The sequence below is a fragment of the Moschus berezovskii genome, chromosome 20 (genome assembly GCF_049115385.1).
Source record: "Moschus berezovskii isolate FMDL1 chromosome 20, NW_MosBer_1.0, whole genome shotgun sequence".
Lineage (NCBI taxonomy): Eukaryota > Metazoa > Chordata > Mammalia > Artiodactyla > Moschidae > Moschus > Moschus berezovskii.
In genome coordinates this window covers 25,259,035-25,276,248 of record NC_142479.1, presented here as the reverse complement: position 1 = coordinate 25,276,248, position 17,214 = coordinate 25,259,035, and positions in this window count along the sequence as shown.

Genomic DNA, 17,214 nt, shown 5'->3' with positions numbered 1-17,214 from the left:
GGACCGCGGGGGTGAGTGGGGGGCGGTCGGTGGGGACCTCCAGGGCGACAGCTGGACCCGGCTGCTGGCCCTTCCTGAGCCCAAGGTCTGCCGCAGCGGCCTTTAGAATGGGCTGGAGGACGTTCCTGCACCCGTTTGGGGGTGCAGGGACCTCGAGCGGGGCACAGAGGGTCCCTCCCTGCACTCGGATCGTGGGTTAGGGGAGCTGAGCGCGAGGACAGGACTGACTGGGACAGGTTCTCTGGCCCCAGTGTCCAGATGATTCAGTAAACAGGTCCTGGGGAACTAACCCATGAGTCTAGCAGGGGGTTAGGGAGAGCAACTCAGAGCGGGCCTCCTGGCTTCTGATTTTAGAAATTTAAGTCCAGTTTTAAAGTTCCAAGGCGACAGCACAGTAGATTAATGTGTTTTCCCTCCATTTCCATTGAGCTTTTATTTTAAAATGTAATTGATCCCAGAGACACGGCGAGAGAACTGACCCAGCTTTCCAAATTGGCGGCCTCCGAAGCCTGTCAGCTCAGCTCTGCTTTTAAACCCCTGTCTACTCGGCAAAGAGCCCCAATCTCACGTCCTCACCCTCACCTGCCGGCCTTACTGCCTGCGCCCTCAAGTCCGCCAGTGCTTTCCATCCAAAGCTCTCCACGTCTCCGGAACCCACCACCACGCACACCACTCGCTCGGCTGCCAGGGGTGTAAATTCTGCCCCGGGTGCTGTGGGGGGCAATTTGCTGCCCAGTCATTGCTCAACGGCCGCAGCATCCTCTGAACCTCATCCCAGGCGCTCTTGGAAAAGGCGCCACAGGGCCCAGGAAGCGGCATTCACAACACAGTTTTCTCCTGTGAGAAACGCCTTGAAGACCAGCCCCAGAGGAGGGACCTGGCCCTAGGAATGTGGGATGGGAGGGTCCTTCCAGTTCTTCCCAGCCACCCTGCAGCTGGGGGGCTGAAGGTGCCCTCTCTTGCACCCCCTTTCTTCCTTGATTCCGAGCCCCAGTCGCCTCCTTCCCAATGCAGGGCTTGGGAGGCCCAAGGATCTGAGGCTGCCAGCTTGGTTGGTTGCTTTTGGTTCTAATCATGGGCCACCGTCCTGGCTGCTTTCCCCCTCACCCAGCGTGCTCCTGTCCTGCCCCCAGAAACCAGCAGTGAGGCCGAGAAAGGGGGGTGCCTGCAGCGGAGCGGGCTGGGTCCCTGTGCCGGCCTGCTGCAATAGGGCGCAGCCAGCCACCACCTTCCAGGGAGAGGGAGGAGGGAGTGAGCCTGGCGCGGCTGAGACCCTCATAGTCCTGGAGGCCAAGCAAACTCCGCACTGACTCCAGAGGACACCGCTGGTGCAGTCCTGGAAGCCGCCCTGAGTCCGGGGATCCGATCCAACCTCTCCCGCTTCTCCTTTCTTTGCTCCTGCTTTGGCTTGCCTTAGTCTCTCTCCAACACTCTCTCCTGGAAATGACCTACTTGCGTGCAGCACTTTAGTTTTTTTTTTCCCACAATCTGCCCAGAACCACGTAGTAAGTGTGTGTGTGCGTGGGGGTGGGGTGGGGGTGGGCGGATTGGTATTACCTCCTTTTTTCCCGGGAAAGAAACCCTGAGATTCCAGGGTCAGTGCACTACTGAAAAGAGAAGTTTGGGGGGCTTGTCGCCCTGCTGCGCCTTTGTGTGCTTCCTTCCTCCCAGCCACGCTTCCAAGACCCAGGTGAGGGGAGGCGGGGGACCTCAAAGCCGGGGAGCAGCATCCTACCGGGCCTTCACGGTGTGCGCTCGGGCTGGGTAAGCAACACCGGGCTTCCCACGAGGGCTGGAGGCACCCTGGGCACGTAAGCAGGGAGCCAGGTCGAGCGTGGTGATCTCAGCACCGCCCCGCTGAGCAAAGACAGGAGGTGGACTGCCTGGGACGGACAGGGTGAGCTGGAGGAGAAAGACAGAGGTGAGGGCAGGGGAACAGTGAATAGGGGAATAGAAGCCCAGAGGGGAAAAGAGAAGGACCGTGGAAAAGTAAGCGGGAATGAAAGGAGGAAAGACATATTGGGGGAAATGCGTGCAGGAAAAGAAACGGAAAGACACCCTGTGACCACAAAAGGTGGCAGGGTGAGTGAGGCTCAGAGCCCAGGAGCCTGCAGGCGCCTTGCGGGGACTGAAGGGTGTCCCGGGTGTGACAGCCGATCACAGGCAGGAGAAAAGGAGGCGGCCTGCTGGGTGGGAGACTCAGAGCCCGTGGAAGAGCGTGTGAGCGGCTCTGGGCAGGAATCCAACAAATAAATAAAACGTCTAAGACGGCGTGACAACAATGTGTATTTGGGTGTGTGCCCGTGTTCCTCCGTCTGAACACACTCGCAGCCGGTATGGAAGACAAACGGGGCTCGTGCCTCCGAGCAATTAATCCTCTCACTAATTGACTCTCCCCCTTTACCTGATGGCGGTGGTCGCTGCTGATGTCTGGAGAGATACCAGGTGGAGGGAGAGACCCCAAAGCTTTGAGACTGGGATTGAGTTCTTTCTGGACCTGCCCCCCGCCGTGGGGGCAGAGTTCAATAGATGTTGCTGCCTCACCAGCTCCTTCCATGTTTGCATTAATAAAGCTCTTCTCAAATTAGGGGCAACCAGGGGCCCTCCACACACATACAGACACACACACACATACACACCTTCATCAATCTCAGAGGCTGAAAGCCACCCACAGCCCCTCTGCTGGACACTGCCTGAGTCCAGGCAACACCAAAGCTCCCCCTCCCTCCCTGCTGCTCACCCAGGAACCCAGACCTTGCACCCCCTTTTCTTCCAGTCCCTCCTTACTCTTCCCTTACCTGGGATGTATCCTGCACCCCTTGTCGGAGCAGGTGAGGTTCTGAATGGGTCAGGAAGCAGCCTGAGGGATGAGGTCAGGGCAGGCATGGGAAGAAGCTTCTGGAGACACAGAGGAAGGACACAGAGGGGAGCAAGGCACACCTGGTAGGAACTAGGCCTCCAGGGATGGAGGAGACAAAAGGTGGCCGCTGTGCACCCTGGGAGTGTCAAGTGTGTGTGGGGGGAGGTGACCACGTTTGTGAGTGTGAGGGTGACGGTTCCGTCTCTCTGTGTGAGCTCAGGGAGGGACCCCTCTTGCCCTCACACTGCACCTAGTTCCCAGGACTGGGGAACGAGGCAGGGCAGATCTGGAGGCGCTGGAATCAAACCTCGGGCAGCTGAGTTGGCCGGAAAGGGCCCAAGGCCCACATAGTCTGTCTGATGAGGCAGCTTTGAGGCTGGGGTTTGAGAGGTAGATGTCAACTCTCGCCCCTTCGAGGTGGCAGCTTTGCTCTGTTGGCTCCCCGGAGGCTAAATAAATAACTGCTGTGATCCACAAACCACCGGAGTTGAGGGAGAGGAAAGGGAGGAGGGCAGTTCCTCAAGGGGGGACAAAAAGTCCCCCCCACCACCCCTAAATACATTTTTAATTGTCCCTGGGGAACGTTTGTACATTTGACCAAAGCAGGTCCCCAAGCAGTCCCAGCAAGATTCGTCACAGGGGCTGGCAGTCCGGAGAGAGTTGGGGGTCTGGAGAAGGGAGGCGGGGGGAGAGATGGCGGGCGCGTCGGGAAAGATGAGCAACTCGGTTCTTGTCTCCCTGCTTTAGAAAGAAAGTGAACAACAGGAATAAAGTTCCAGAGGAAAGAAGGAGAAGGGCAAATGAAAGGCAAAGCCGCAGCAGAAAGGAAAGAAAGTGAAGAAGAAAGGAAAAGACGGGGAGGAGGGGGGGAGACGACCATAAAACAGGGTGAAGGCGGCCCCAGGAGGCTGGGCCTCGTCCCAAACCATCCGTCTTCATTGTCTCCGTGTGTGCAAAGGCAACTCCGGCATAAGGAAAAGCCACTATTGGAGCCGCGGCTTTATTTTATATCCTATACATCAGGAGGGAGGCAAAGCTTTATTTTCGCCAAGAGACAGATATTTTATTTCTCTCTTACGGTTTTATGTGTGAGAGATGTCAGGTTGCCACAATGGATGGCTAATGCATAGGCAAGAGGAAGCCGTGTTGGCATGCTGTGTGTCATGGGGTCTTGGGGGGGTGAGCGGGCCTGGGATTTAGGGCTGATGGGCCACTCTGGGGGATTTCTGCTAAAACATCTCTCTTCATAAATCCAGAAGCATGGTCAGCTCAACAGGGAGAAGAAGGAGTTTTAGAAGGAAAAGAGTTGGGCTTAGTAATAAACGAACACACAAAGGAACCGCTTACCTTCCGAGGGGGCTCGGGCCACAGGGGCAAGGAAATGCCAAGACCCCCATCGAAATTCACTCCTGCCACTCACGGAGAAGTATTTTCCTCCAGAATCCAGTGTCAGTTTGCTTCCTTGTCCCACCTGATATTTTTCCACGCTTGTGTCTCTCTTCACCAGAAATCTTTTTTCACCTCCCCAGAGCCAGGAGTGGTGATGTGCATGTGTGTGTGTGTGTGTGTGTGTGTGTGTGTGTGTGTGTGTGAGGCCTGGGGAGGGGGTGAAGAGCTATTAATTTGCAAATCATCTGATCTGTTTTTCATCACTAAATCCAGTGTCTTGAGTGGACACACGTGTGCACACATGAGCCCCTCGTGCCGTGAATCCTGGGAGTGGAGGTGCCAGATTTAAATCCAAGAAAAGCACGCCCCCACTCCCACACCCTCCCCAGGGACCTATGGCCGAATTAAGCCTTAGATCCCAAACTGCCTAATGTTCATATTTTGAAGCCTAAAGAGAAGGGGGAGGCAAGGGGACAGAGGCAGCGGGGAAGTGTGTTCACTAGTCTCCTCCACTCCCAGTCCCCCCAAACCATTTCTTGTGAGATCGGCTTTTAGTGGTGCCCATGCTCTACTCTTGTAATTTTTTGCTTTTCTGGTTTACATCCACAGTGGGCCCAAAAGGTGATAACACCCTTTCCCTCTTTTCAGAGGATGGGAGATGGCCCAGGGTCTCTAGGCAGTGAACACGAGGACCTGGCCACGCTGTCCTTAGCTGTGGCCTTTGGGGAAGACATTGAACCTCTTGGGGCCTCAGTTTCCCCATCAGTAAGCCTCAGGAATTGGGCTACATGATTGCTCAGATTCCCTCCAGCTCCAGCCTCCTCTGACCGAATGAGATAATGTGTGGAAACACTTTGTAAACGCTAAAGCCGGACGAATGCCAGGGATTATTATTACGATTCTAATCAATCCTCTTTTCTCCACATGGATCTTGGCTGTTTAGCGCCGGCGAGCGGGCTAAAGAGGGCCGAAATCAAGGAAGCTTAGCGGAGATGGAAAAGCTCTGTGCCGTGGACAGAAAAAAAGTTCTGCCCATCCAGAAACATTCTGTCTCTCTGTCCCCCTCCTCCAGACCCCCTCCATGCCTGGTGGGAAGGGCTGGGGGGGAGGAGAAGGGGAAGAGGCCTCACTTGGTAGGACCCGGTTCAGTTTACACGCAGGCAAGAGAGTCTTTCTTCCAGAGCATCATTTGTCTCCAAGTGACTGACACAGGAACCTGATGTGAAGGCGATTTGCAATTGTTATTTTTCCAGGAAGAAAGGAAAGAGCAAGGTGTAGCTGATTAGCAAGTTAATTATTTCAGTACCCCAAGGGTTCCAGCGTGGTGGTAAGTTGTCCGGCCCTGGTGTAATTTCACAGTCCATGCCTTTCCTGGGGAGCACCTGGGGGTGCCCAGGTCTGTCTTTCTCTCTCCATCCACCTGCCTTATGTCTTTCTGACACACCTAGGGAGCTGAAGAGAGGTCGGGGTGGTAAACGGTGTGGCATGTATCTTTGGCCTAGGCTGCAGGTGGGGAGCCAGAGAGAACGGGGTAGAGGAAGCCTCGACCTCTGCTGACTGTTTAATTATCTGGCCCTTCCTTCTTCTTAAAAACACTCTTTTGTTGAATAAATATTAATGAGGCAGATTATCAAGAAGTGGAGTTGCTTTGAGGTTATTTCCCCAGACTTAACGTGGGAAGAACCTGGCCTGGAAGGGGCCCTTTGGCCTCTTACCTCCTGCAGCCCTGGCCTGCTCTCTGATGCTCATCTTCACCTACCCAACTCTGGCCACCACTTGCTCTCCAGGGGTTTCCCCCAGTCCCATTCGGGATCTGCCTTCCCCTTGGGAGAGCAGAGAGAGGACTGTGTGGTCAAACGGACACCTCCCTCGGAGAGGTAAGTTGGAGATGAGAACATTAGCTTCTGTTGATCTCTGGGCTGGTAGGGCCGGCCCCCTGCCGCTCCTCCAGAGATGGGGAGGGCTCCACAGTTTACTTAGGAGTGGTCCCATCTGCTCAGACTGGCCTTTCATAAGGGGAGGGATTTATGCAGTGTCCTTGTGCACAGACCTGGGATTTGCCTGAAAACCCTGGGCCTCTGAGAATATTACTGAACGCTAAAATGCTCAGCCACAGAGATGATTCATGATTTGTCTGTGTGGCCACGTGTGTGTGTTGCGGGGGGAGAGGGGCGCACACATTGATGGGCTCTTTTTCCCATTCAAAGTTCTAATTCAAACATTAGGAAACTTTTTTTTTTTTTTTCCTATATTCACCCAGGAGCCAGCTCACAGCACCAGGCTCTGGAGGCTTCAGCGTGTGAAGATGGTACAGTCCTTTTTGGTGCTGGTGTTCAAGCAGGTTGGCTGGTATCGCAGGTGGTGGAGAGGGGCCAGGGGACTGTCTGGAAAGATAGTTCTGATGACTGCTTTGCTGTGGGTGGCAGAGGAGTTGGGGTGGGGTGTGGAGGGGTCTGATCGCTGTTCAAATTAGGCTGCTTGTCTTTACTTCACAGGCCCCTCAGGCTCAGCTGGAGGGAAGTTCCAGAAACACAGGTGGGCAGGCGTAGGGAGTTCCTTGTCTCAATCTTGGTGGTGTCAAGCCAAAATGAAGCCCAGAGGTGGTAAGAGGAGATCCCAGAGGACACGGCTCGGAGGCCCCACACGGGATCTTTTTTAAAAACATTTTTATTGGAGTATGTTGCTTTACAGTGCTGTGTTAGTTTCTCCTGTCCAGCAAAGTGAATCAGCTGTACGTACACACGTCCCCATTTTTGCATTTTCTTTCCATTTAGGCAGCCCTAGAGCACTGAGTTGCGTCCCCTGTGCTGTACAGTAGGTCCTTGTTAGTCATCTGCCTTTTATACGTGGGCGTGCATCCACATGGGGCCTTGACCTCTCTTCACTGCCCAGTGGCTGGCTGGTCAAGGAGCATTTTCAGCTTCGAGGCCCCGCAGTGGTGGTTCCACCATTTTGTTGCTCCCGTTCTAGTTTAGATCCCATCTTCCCAGCTCCTGAGCTTTTCTGTCCTCTCAGGCCACTCATCGTTTAGCTGACGTTTCAGGCACACGGCCAGCCCACGTTTTGAAAGGGGGGCTGGCCGGCCTGTAACTGTGTGCAAGGTCGTTCTCCTTTGGGCTCCAGAGAGGACGTAGTTCCCTCTTAAAAAACGACAGGCAGGGAACCATTCCTATGAATCTTTTAATGAAGGATTTACTATCAATTTGATAAGTTCAATGCTCTTTTTACTCATTCCGAATGAATAACTTCTCAGTCAACCCGAGGGACTATAAAGATGCTTTCTTCAGCCTCCACGTTGTAACACATGCTGGGGCTCGAGCCTGCCTCTGACAGACTGGGGAGGAGTAGAAACATTCCAGAGATCAGGTCTTAGAGTGTTATCTCTTCCCCCACCCTAAATCCTCACCCGCCATTGTATCTCTCTTCCCCCACAAATGCAGAGGCCTCCTAGGGAAGTGTGAAGGAATGGGCTTTAATCAGGTTTGGGGAAGGAAGGGGACTAAGTTGAGCCCCAGGAAAGATGGAGACCTTTGTAATTTTTAGGTGATGCTTCTCTGTCAAGTGTCTCATGTGTTGTATATTATATCCTACAAACTATGCATTTGCGCCCGTAATCCACAGTGTGTACGAGACTTGGCCCAACGCGGCTTGGCTGAAACAGTGTTAAATAAAATTTAAAGGAATGCTACCGGGGCCTTGCATGGCTTATTGAATTCTGTCAGTGATACATGATGTTAACATGTAGCATCTTAGTTGGCACAATACCACGTTTCATTTATACGTGCGGAAATATATTTAAGCATGAAAGATACAGTTTTCCCACGCCTGTGTTTCCCAGTGATTCCTTAGGAGAAACGATGGAAACAGCAGACACCTTTTCTCTCTCCACATATACCTGTGCCCCGCACACACAGACTGCCGGTCACACACATACACACACACACACAGAGAGCCAGTCAGCCACGTATATATTATTACATGCAAGTCTCCAGCGATAAATGCAAATGTATATTCTGTCCATGTAGATGCAGCGTTACACACTTGTACACCATTACGGACACACACACCAGCGTTGTGGGATGCACTTACACTGCTGTGTAGACAGGGGCTACTGTAAGCATGTGTACCATGCTGCATGTGGATATGTACACATCCACACATAAACGTTCTCACTGAGAGTGCCCATATGCCTGGAAGAGTGCGTGCCCCCATGCAGCAGAGTCCTCTGCACACAGGTGTATATCTGCACATGGATGCGTTTGCACACACACACCCCTGCTCTTGGGTAGACATTGACACTCCCTGTGGCCACGGTGCTACAAGTGCCCTGTTTCTCTCCAAGTCTCCAGACATGGTGGACAGTGTCTGAAATGAGATGTTTGCCCTGGATAAGCCCCAAGGCCTTCAGGATGAGAGGCCACGAGAAGCAGGGTCAAGATGGTAGTCGGCCTGGCTTGTGATGGAAAGAATATGAAAATATGGGGGTGGGAGGAAGGGGGTTGGGCAGCTGGTCTCTGCAGACAAAAATGCCTCCAAAAGAGGATCGGTCTTTTGTTTGCTCATTTAACAAACAAGGCAGGACATCTGATTGGCGTCTGTGGCCCTCGCCCTGTGTAAGCCTAGGTAACCTGGTCTCTGGGCCTAAGTTTCTACATCTGTTAAATGAAGTACTGGCTCAGACCAGTGGTTCTCAACTTTGGCTGCAAAGTAGAACCATCTGCTGCTGCTGCAGCTAAGTCACTTCAGTCGTGTCCGACTCTGTGTGACCCCATAGACGGAAGCCCACCAGGCTCCCCCATCCCTGGGATTCACCAGGCAAGAACACTGGAGTGGGTTGCCATTTCCTTCTCCAATGTGTGAAAGTGAAGTCCCTCAGTTGTGTCCAACCCTTAGTGACCCCACGGACTGCAGCCTACCAGACTCCTCCATCCATGGGATTTTCTAGGCAAGAGTACTGGAGTGGCTTGCCATTGCCTTCTCCGCCATAGAACCATCTAGGGAGCTTTAAAAAACACAACAGACAGACTTGGGCTCCGAGACCAATTAGATCAAAATCTCTGGAGGTGGGTGTCTGGCATCTCATTTTTTAAAAAAATGCCCCAGGTGATTCTATATTCAACCAATGTTGAGATTCACTGGCCTAGATGCTCTCCAAGGTCCTCGTAGCCCTAAAACCCAATGCCACGAGGACCTTTTATTTATAAAGCACCATGCTGGGCACCAGGGTACTCAGCCGAAAGTTCTAATCCACTTGTATAAGATCATAAAAAGCCAGTAAAATTCTTCTTTCAGTTTAGGAGGATGGTTTTTCGAACAAACTATTTATGCTGGGGAAACTCAGGCCTGCCTTTTCAGCTCCCCCTTTGTTCCCTTCCACCTTTGTTCCAGCCTTCCATATATTAATTATCTGCCACAGATGCAAATACTATAAAGTGGGTCCCTGATAAATGTGATCAATACCCTGCTAACTGCACATATTTCCTGTCTAGCTCCTCACCCCACCTGTAGGGCAGCGTGGTATTTTTAGTAGGGTAAATGGTGAGGCACAGGTCTCCAGGGGAAAGTACCCCCCCCACCCCGGCTCCAGCCCTGAGTCAGAGAACACCAGCCCCCAGGCCCATGCCCCAATTCTGGAGGCTGGTGTGCCGGAGCTGAAGGAAAAAACCTTGAGCTGCATGTCCTAGAAAGCTGCTCTCAGACTCGGGCCTTTGGGAATCCTACCTTAATATTCTGCAACCACAGTTCCCCAGGCAGATCCTGTTCCTCCTGAAGAAAACAAACCTGCTCCTGCAGTCGCACCTGCAGGGAGACGTGGAGTCCAGTGGAGGCAGCCCATCCACGTGGCCAGCGGGAAGCCGAGATGAGCCAGGAGTGGGCTGCCGCCTGTGGGCCCCTTTCGCAGTCGGAGGATGGTTAATAGCGCGTGGGGGGTGGCGCTGGGCCCTTCACCTGGGGGGGACGGAAGAAGAGGGGTTCATCCTGGACGCGGGGCTCCCACTGCTCCATCAGTCCCATCATTCACTGAAGCCCGAGTCAGGGGTCCCCAGGAGAGACTCGGGATGGACTCAGCCTCTCGCTCTCGCACACAATCTCCCTCTCTCTGTAGGTCTGCTGGCTGGCCCAGGAGGCAGGCCAGGCTGGGTTGATGTCTCTCCTACCCGTGTTTAGACAAATCTGCTTCCTTAGGAAGTCTGTCCCAAGCTGCCTACTGTTGCTCTACTGTTCAGGCGAGCCCTGGAGGCGGTGATGGGCCCTGAGACTCCTGTGGTTTGGGATGTCACCCTCTCAACTGCTCAGACTTGCTTTTTCTCTGTTTGCCTCGATTTCCCCCCCAGCTCATTCATTTTTGTCTCCTTTCATTTTCTCCCCGGATAACACACCCAATCTGACCCTGGCCCCCGAGGGGGCCTGCACCTGCTCCCCCTGCATTGGAAGTACAGAGTCTTAACCACCGGACCCCCAGGGAAGTCCCCCACCTTTTCTCTTTTCAGAAAGGGTGCTGATCAGAGTGGACATCTTGGGTCTTCCCAGTCCCTCCCCACCCTCGCCGCCTTCCCTCGCAGGGAGGCCGGGCTTGGTGCTGAGGAAGGAGCCCCAGACGCAGCTCAGGATCCTCAGATTCCAAACCTAGATCCAGAGCCTGGCTTCCCATGCCCGTGCCCCTTCCCAGGGCCCACCTCCCCTTGGGCCTGGGGAGCATCACACCCCAGGCCGTGATGGATTCCCCAGGCACCTTCAAAGGGCTCTACGTTTGTTTGCAGTGTGGACCTTGAATCCTGCCCTGGTCATAAATGTTGTTTATTTTGACTAGGACCTACTGAAAGGGGCCTGGGGGTTAGAGAGGGCAGAGAGAGGATTCCGTAGAGAAGATCATAAAACCATTAGCAGGGCAGGGCTTTCAGGGGTCACAGGGTCATAGAATTTTCTGGCTGGAAAGAACATAGGTCATCGGGAAGGTCGGAGAAGGCCATTTAGTCAGCAAAAGGCCTCTAGGGGCCACATGGGGCTAGGGTGGTGGGCTTTGGGCCTCTTTCTAGAAACTGGACACAGGGCACAGGGGCACGACCCCCCAGTAACCTTATACCAGGTGGAGGAGGCCAATAGTTGCTGAACATGATGGATTTGCCCTCCCAGTGGGAAGTACCAGTTGCTTGAATGTGCACTGGAGCCTCTTGTTTCAGGGAATGGGCACTGCTCTGGGTAAAAGAAATGAAATCGCCTCCAATTCTGCTCTCACCATCATTTTGAACAGCTAATATGCACCAGGGGATGCTCTTCCAATACCTTCAAAATCATTCTGAAAGAGATGTGATCTCAGTTTTGCAGATAGGCCATCTGAAGCTCAGAGAGGGGCGTTGGTTTGCCCAAGGTCACACAGCAAGTTAGTGGTAAGGCTAAAATGAGGCCTGAAGAATTCGGATTCTTTAAGTCTAATCTCCTTTCCACCCCCTCTCCCCTCCCCTGCCCTCCACCATCTGCTATGGTCTGGCCCCCTGCAGCCTCGGAGACGAAATGGGAGCAGGTTCTGTTCTCTTTAAAGCTGATGTCAGGGCTGACGAAGCTCACCTCTAGTAAGAGGGAAAAGCAGTTCTGGGCTCCTTGCAGTCCCTGGCATGGGCCTGGCTCACCTCTACATCCAGCCACAGTCAGGAAACCATCTCAATTGTCCTTTACTTGCCGTAAGACAGAGAAAGTCACTTCACCTCCCCAAGCCACACTTCTGGATTGATCTGCAGACCCAAGGACTTCATGGAAGGTGCGGGTTGGTGCAGATGGTAGCAAGCTGGTCCCCTTTGAGCCCCTTTTTGGTGTAATAGCTCTGGGGGTGGGGTGGGAAGAGATGAGACTTGGTTTTGCTCTCAAGGCTGACTCCAATCACAGAAAAGACACCACCCAAACAGACATGGCAAGGCTCCCTCAGATCCCTGCTGAGCACGCAGGAGGCTGAGCGCCAGGGCAGAGGCTGGGCCGTGAAGAGCAGCTTAAGCACCGAGTTCTCCCCTGATCCCCTGACTGTGTAATTCAGTTGCTCGGAGAATGGAAAATCCCCATTCCTCTTCCCCAGCCTGCTTCTCCACAAAGGCCTCCTAATAGGCCTACTGGCTCTGGGATGCTGATCTGCTCAGACATGATTCTGGAAGCAGGTCGCCTGGGGGTGGTCCCAGTCCTAGCTGCCCCTCCTCTGATGGGGGTGGGGAGATGGGGAAGGTTGGTGGAGAGACAGGGGTCCTGGGACTTGGTGGAGGGCCTCCAGGCCTGCCCAAAGGATCAGGGAAACTCACAGGCCTCTGGAATGAGGGGACTTTCAAGATGGGGTGGGGGTGGGGTGGGGCATGGGACTGGAGGGAGGCGGGCAGGAGGGCTGGGTCTCGGGCCAAGGTACCTCGGGCGGGGCTGTTATTAAACAGCCCCATTATTTCACCCACCACACTCATGTTTAGTTGACGACAGCTCCCTCCCCAGCACCTTCGCCTCCCCACCCCCTCCACTTTCACTCATCCATCCACTAAGCCGCTGACAGCTGCCCTGCGGGTGAACTCCCATCCTCCTGCCGCCCAAGCAATACTGGGGTGGGGGGGCTCAGGCCAGAGCGTGCCCCCTTCCAGCCCCCCACTACCCCCCACCACATGCTCACTCCCCCAAGGAAGTGCCACCTTGGCTCTCTGCATCAGACCCAGAGAGAAGAAGGGCAGGCAGGAGAGCCAGGAGGGGATGAAAAAGGAAGAATCAGTGAAGGGGAGGGGAGTGGAGAAGAGAGAGGAGAAATACACCAAGGAACAGGAGTGGGAGAGGAGATGGGAGGGCAGAGAGGAGGAGAGGAGAGAGGCGAAGGGATCAAGAAGGTGGAGGACAGAGGAGAAGTGGAGGAGGGATGCAAGAAGGGAGGGTGGGGGCTGGAAGATTGGGAAGAACTGGGGTTCACGCTGCACCGTTGGTTGGTGGAAGGTGCCAAGGGCACTGGGGAGACGGGCAGGGATGTCGGATGGGGAGGAGGGGCTGCACAGGCAGGAGGGAAGCCAGGGGGTCTCTCCACGAGTAAGGGAGGAGGCTGAGTGGAGACTCGCCCACCCGCTCCCACCTCTGGAGGAAAGTTAATCACTGCAATGCGTCCCACCACCCCATCAATGGCTATCCAGGCTGTAATGGGGGTGGGGATCTCTGGCTTGGAGTGGTCAGAACTGTGGGGATGGATCAGATGGAGCTTTTCTGGCCTCTCCCGGATGGTGACATCTTCTGCCTGGTCTGTGTGGCCACGCCCACCTCATGCTTGCAGCTCCACCCTGCCCACTCCTCTTGGCTACAGCACCCATTGGAAGCTGGTCTTAACTGTTGGGCTCTATGATGTTGGGAGGGGTGAGCCTTAAAGACCAAGGACTTTCCATGTTCCCCTACTTTACAGATGGAACGTTGCAGCCTGGAGAGGGGAAAGAATGTGCTTTATCCTATCAGGTGGATATTCAATGTCCTGCCTTGACACAGAAGTAAACCGGGCCCCAGAGAGATTAAGTAACTTGTTCAAAGGCACACCGCTAGGAACTGGAGTTGAGATTCACTCAAAGCCCTTGCTGAATCTAGAGATGCCTTGCTCTGTTTTGGTTGATGAAAGCTCCTGCCCTCTACCCTCACCCCATTCTCCACCTCCTTACACTCTAAGGATTAGAGCTGAGACCTCCCCTTTCCCGCCCCAGGCCGTCTGGGACTCCTGGTATCCTGGAGAATTAGCTGGGTGAATCCCTCTGCCCTTGTCCTGTTGACTCCCACCAAAGACCCCATAAGGGCCAGGGTGAGGTCCCCTGAGACGCTGTGATTTATCTGTTGATACTGTGATTTTATGGGATGGGCCAGAGAGGTGTCAGGAAGCAAGTTTGCTGTAAATCTCCTTTCTCTGCTCCTTTTCCCCCTGCATGTCCCCTCCTGGGATTTATAGCGGAATATGTTCAGAGCTAGGGACTTGGGGCTTGGGTTCAGGCTTGAGGTGGGAAGGCAAGGGACAATACATCTTCCTCCTGTGGGATCTGCTAGATGTATACGTGTGTGTGTGTGTGTGTGTGTGTGTGCACGCGCGCTCATGTGCGGGCGTGCATGAGCTACCCGTCCATCACAAGCCTGCACTGTACAGTCAGTGCATGCATGCTCAGTCGCTCAGTAGGCACTGCATAGTCCGCACAACCTCTATGAAAACCTCCCCAGTGCTCCAGTAGCTCATCAGACAGCACACTGCCTGCATCAGGGGTGTGTTACTGGGACCAGCCCATAGGTTGCTGTTCCCTGTGTGCCTCCCTCACTGCTGGGCATGAGTTTCTGAATCAAGCCAGGAACCTGGGTGCAGAGCCCACGTCGGAACAGACATGTGACCCACGTGCAATGACTCTGAGGATGGGAAGAAGCCAGGGATGGGGGGCTGCTCCCTCTGGGGTGGTGGGTTATGGAGTAGAAAAGGAACCTGCTCCTGGGTACCTCTTGAGACTGACAGGGTGGGCGGCGCAGGGGCAGGCAGGAGGGCTTCCCAGCTGGGCTTGTGGGGAAGCCGTCTCAACCTCTACTCTGGACCCTATGCTCCAGCCCAGCTCCGTGGAGAGATGGGGAAAATCTGACCATCCACAGCTGCGGGGCCTGGAGGGGAGTCAACATCTCATGGCCGTGGGGTCTGTACCAAGGGGGCTGGCCCCAGGTCACACGCCAAGAGTGCCGATGGAGACTGCAGCACCATCTCCCCCTTCACACCTCTCCCGCATCAAGGGCTTTCAGGGCTGCGAATGCTGGGCTGTGTCTTCTGCACTGAGCTTCACCAGCTCATGGGTCCGTAGATGCTAGCTAAGGCCAGAAGATGAGAGACAGTTCAGTCCAGGGAGGGAAGAGGAGATGGAAGGAAGGGGAGGAGAGAGTTGAGTAGGAGAGGGAAAGAAGGGGAGAGGTTAGGGGAGGCAACTCCTGTTTCCCCCAACATTCAGGATTTCGCTCTGCTGAACGCCTTCCCCCATCCCAGGGCTCCGTATGCAGGTTAGGGTGGGCTTCATCACTGACCCCTCCTTTGCAGGGGAATTTCTTCAAAGAGTCTGTGACACTAGAGGACAGGTCCTGGGCATCCCACAACTCTCCACAGCCCCAAGTTCAGTGTACAGGACCTTGGGGAGGGCTCAGTGAGTCCTGGCTAAATGAATCCAGAAGAAAAGATGTCACCCCTAGAGTGAGCATCAGGTCACTCTCCCACCCCATCCTCTCCCTGCTCCCTTTCCTGGATGCCCAAACCAGGGCCGCACTGTGTCTCCAGCTAAATATATGGAATTATCTATTACAATACTTCAATATTTATTACATTGATTTCACTTTAAATGCTTTGTAAATCATAGCAAAAAATAATGGCCTTCCAACAGAGAGTCATATACCGTAATCAACTGGAAGAAAGTCGGCATTGTAATTTAAAATAAAAAAAATCCTTATGTGAGTCTCTCGTTTAAATTAAGAGACAGGACGTGATTCAAATAATAAGACCCAAGTGAGGCTGGTTTTTCTTGGCAAATTAGTAGAGGTTTTAACTGGAACTGAAAAGGTGTTAAGGTGGAACACTGACCTTATTAGACCTTAATTATTTTCTGTTGTTACATTCCTGGAGCACAGGGTTTTTGGTTTTTTTTCTTTCCCCTAAAGTGGCCATGTTAAGCTTCATCTCAGGAACTTTGCCTTTACAGAGATATCACTTCTCAAGAGGCATTAGTGGAATAAAGAGCAGACACTTTGCCTGTGTCTCTTCTCTCCACCCTAGAGTTTCCCGGGCATCTAGAGCTCCTGGCTGGGAGGCAGCATTCTTGTCCTTGCAAACGGAGGACCCGCTGTGTCCCCGGCTTCTTTAGCGTCTTCATCCAGGCTTCTTAGCGGCCACCTCCTCCCCCGGGATATATCCTCTGCCAACTGGTAGCGCCAGTGTCCATCTGGCCAGGAGCGAGGAGCGGGTGTGTGCGCGCGAGCGGTTCATGTGGGTGTATGTGTGTGTGCGTGTGTGTTGGGGGGCGCGCATGCGCATGCGGGTTGGAGTCGGGCGGGACTCAGCAGGCGGTTCTTTGCCCCATCTTTCATCGCAACCTTTCCGCTCTCCCTTCCATGGCCAAATGTGGCGATTATTGGTCCCAAAGCTAGCCAGGCCCGGTGCAAGATGTCCACAGGACTTGGAAATGAAAACGGTGCAAACACCATCCCTTCCACGTGGAAATAATGCAGGTTAATGGCCCTGCACTGTGCCTGGCACATGGTGATCATTGGGTAGTGGTGGTTCTATTTTTGATGGAAGGAGGCACAGTCAGGAAAGGGTCTTTTCTGCTTGTTTCTGGATCCCCACCACCACCAATATCTCCTGCTGTCTCTGGGCTGGGGTGCATAATTGGGGAAGAATTATTGAGCCCCAGGAAGAGCCCCTGCAGACATCCTATTCCACAGCTTGGCACACCCCTCCTGGAAGATAACTCAGCTGAGTTCTTTTTATTAAACACAGTCCTGGGACCTCCCTGGTGGTCCAGTGGTTAAGAAATCTGCCTTCCAATGCAGGGGATATGAGTTCGTCCCTGGTCAGGGGAGCGAAGATCCCACATGCTGCAGGGCCACTAAGCCTAAGCCTGCAAGCTGCAACTAGAGAAGTCTCTGCACACTGCAACAAAGAGCCTGTAGGCCACAATGAAGACCCAGCACCCAGCGGAGCCAAAACAAACCAACCCTAAACCCCACAGTACTCTCCGTTCTTCCCTCTAGACTCCTAATTGATTTGATTAGAGCAAGGGAGGGCTTTTTCTGTGGCCTGGTGTCTTGGGGACCATGTCTGGTGGTTCATCACTATCTGGGAGAAGGTTGGGGTTGGGGGAAGGATGTAGAGAGATGAGAGAGGACCGAGTGGGACCCAGTAGGCCAGCCCAGGTGGAGGAATCCCCAAAGGAAGAGGAATTCAAGGCTTTCTTCAGTTGCTCATCAGCTAAGAC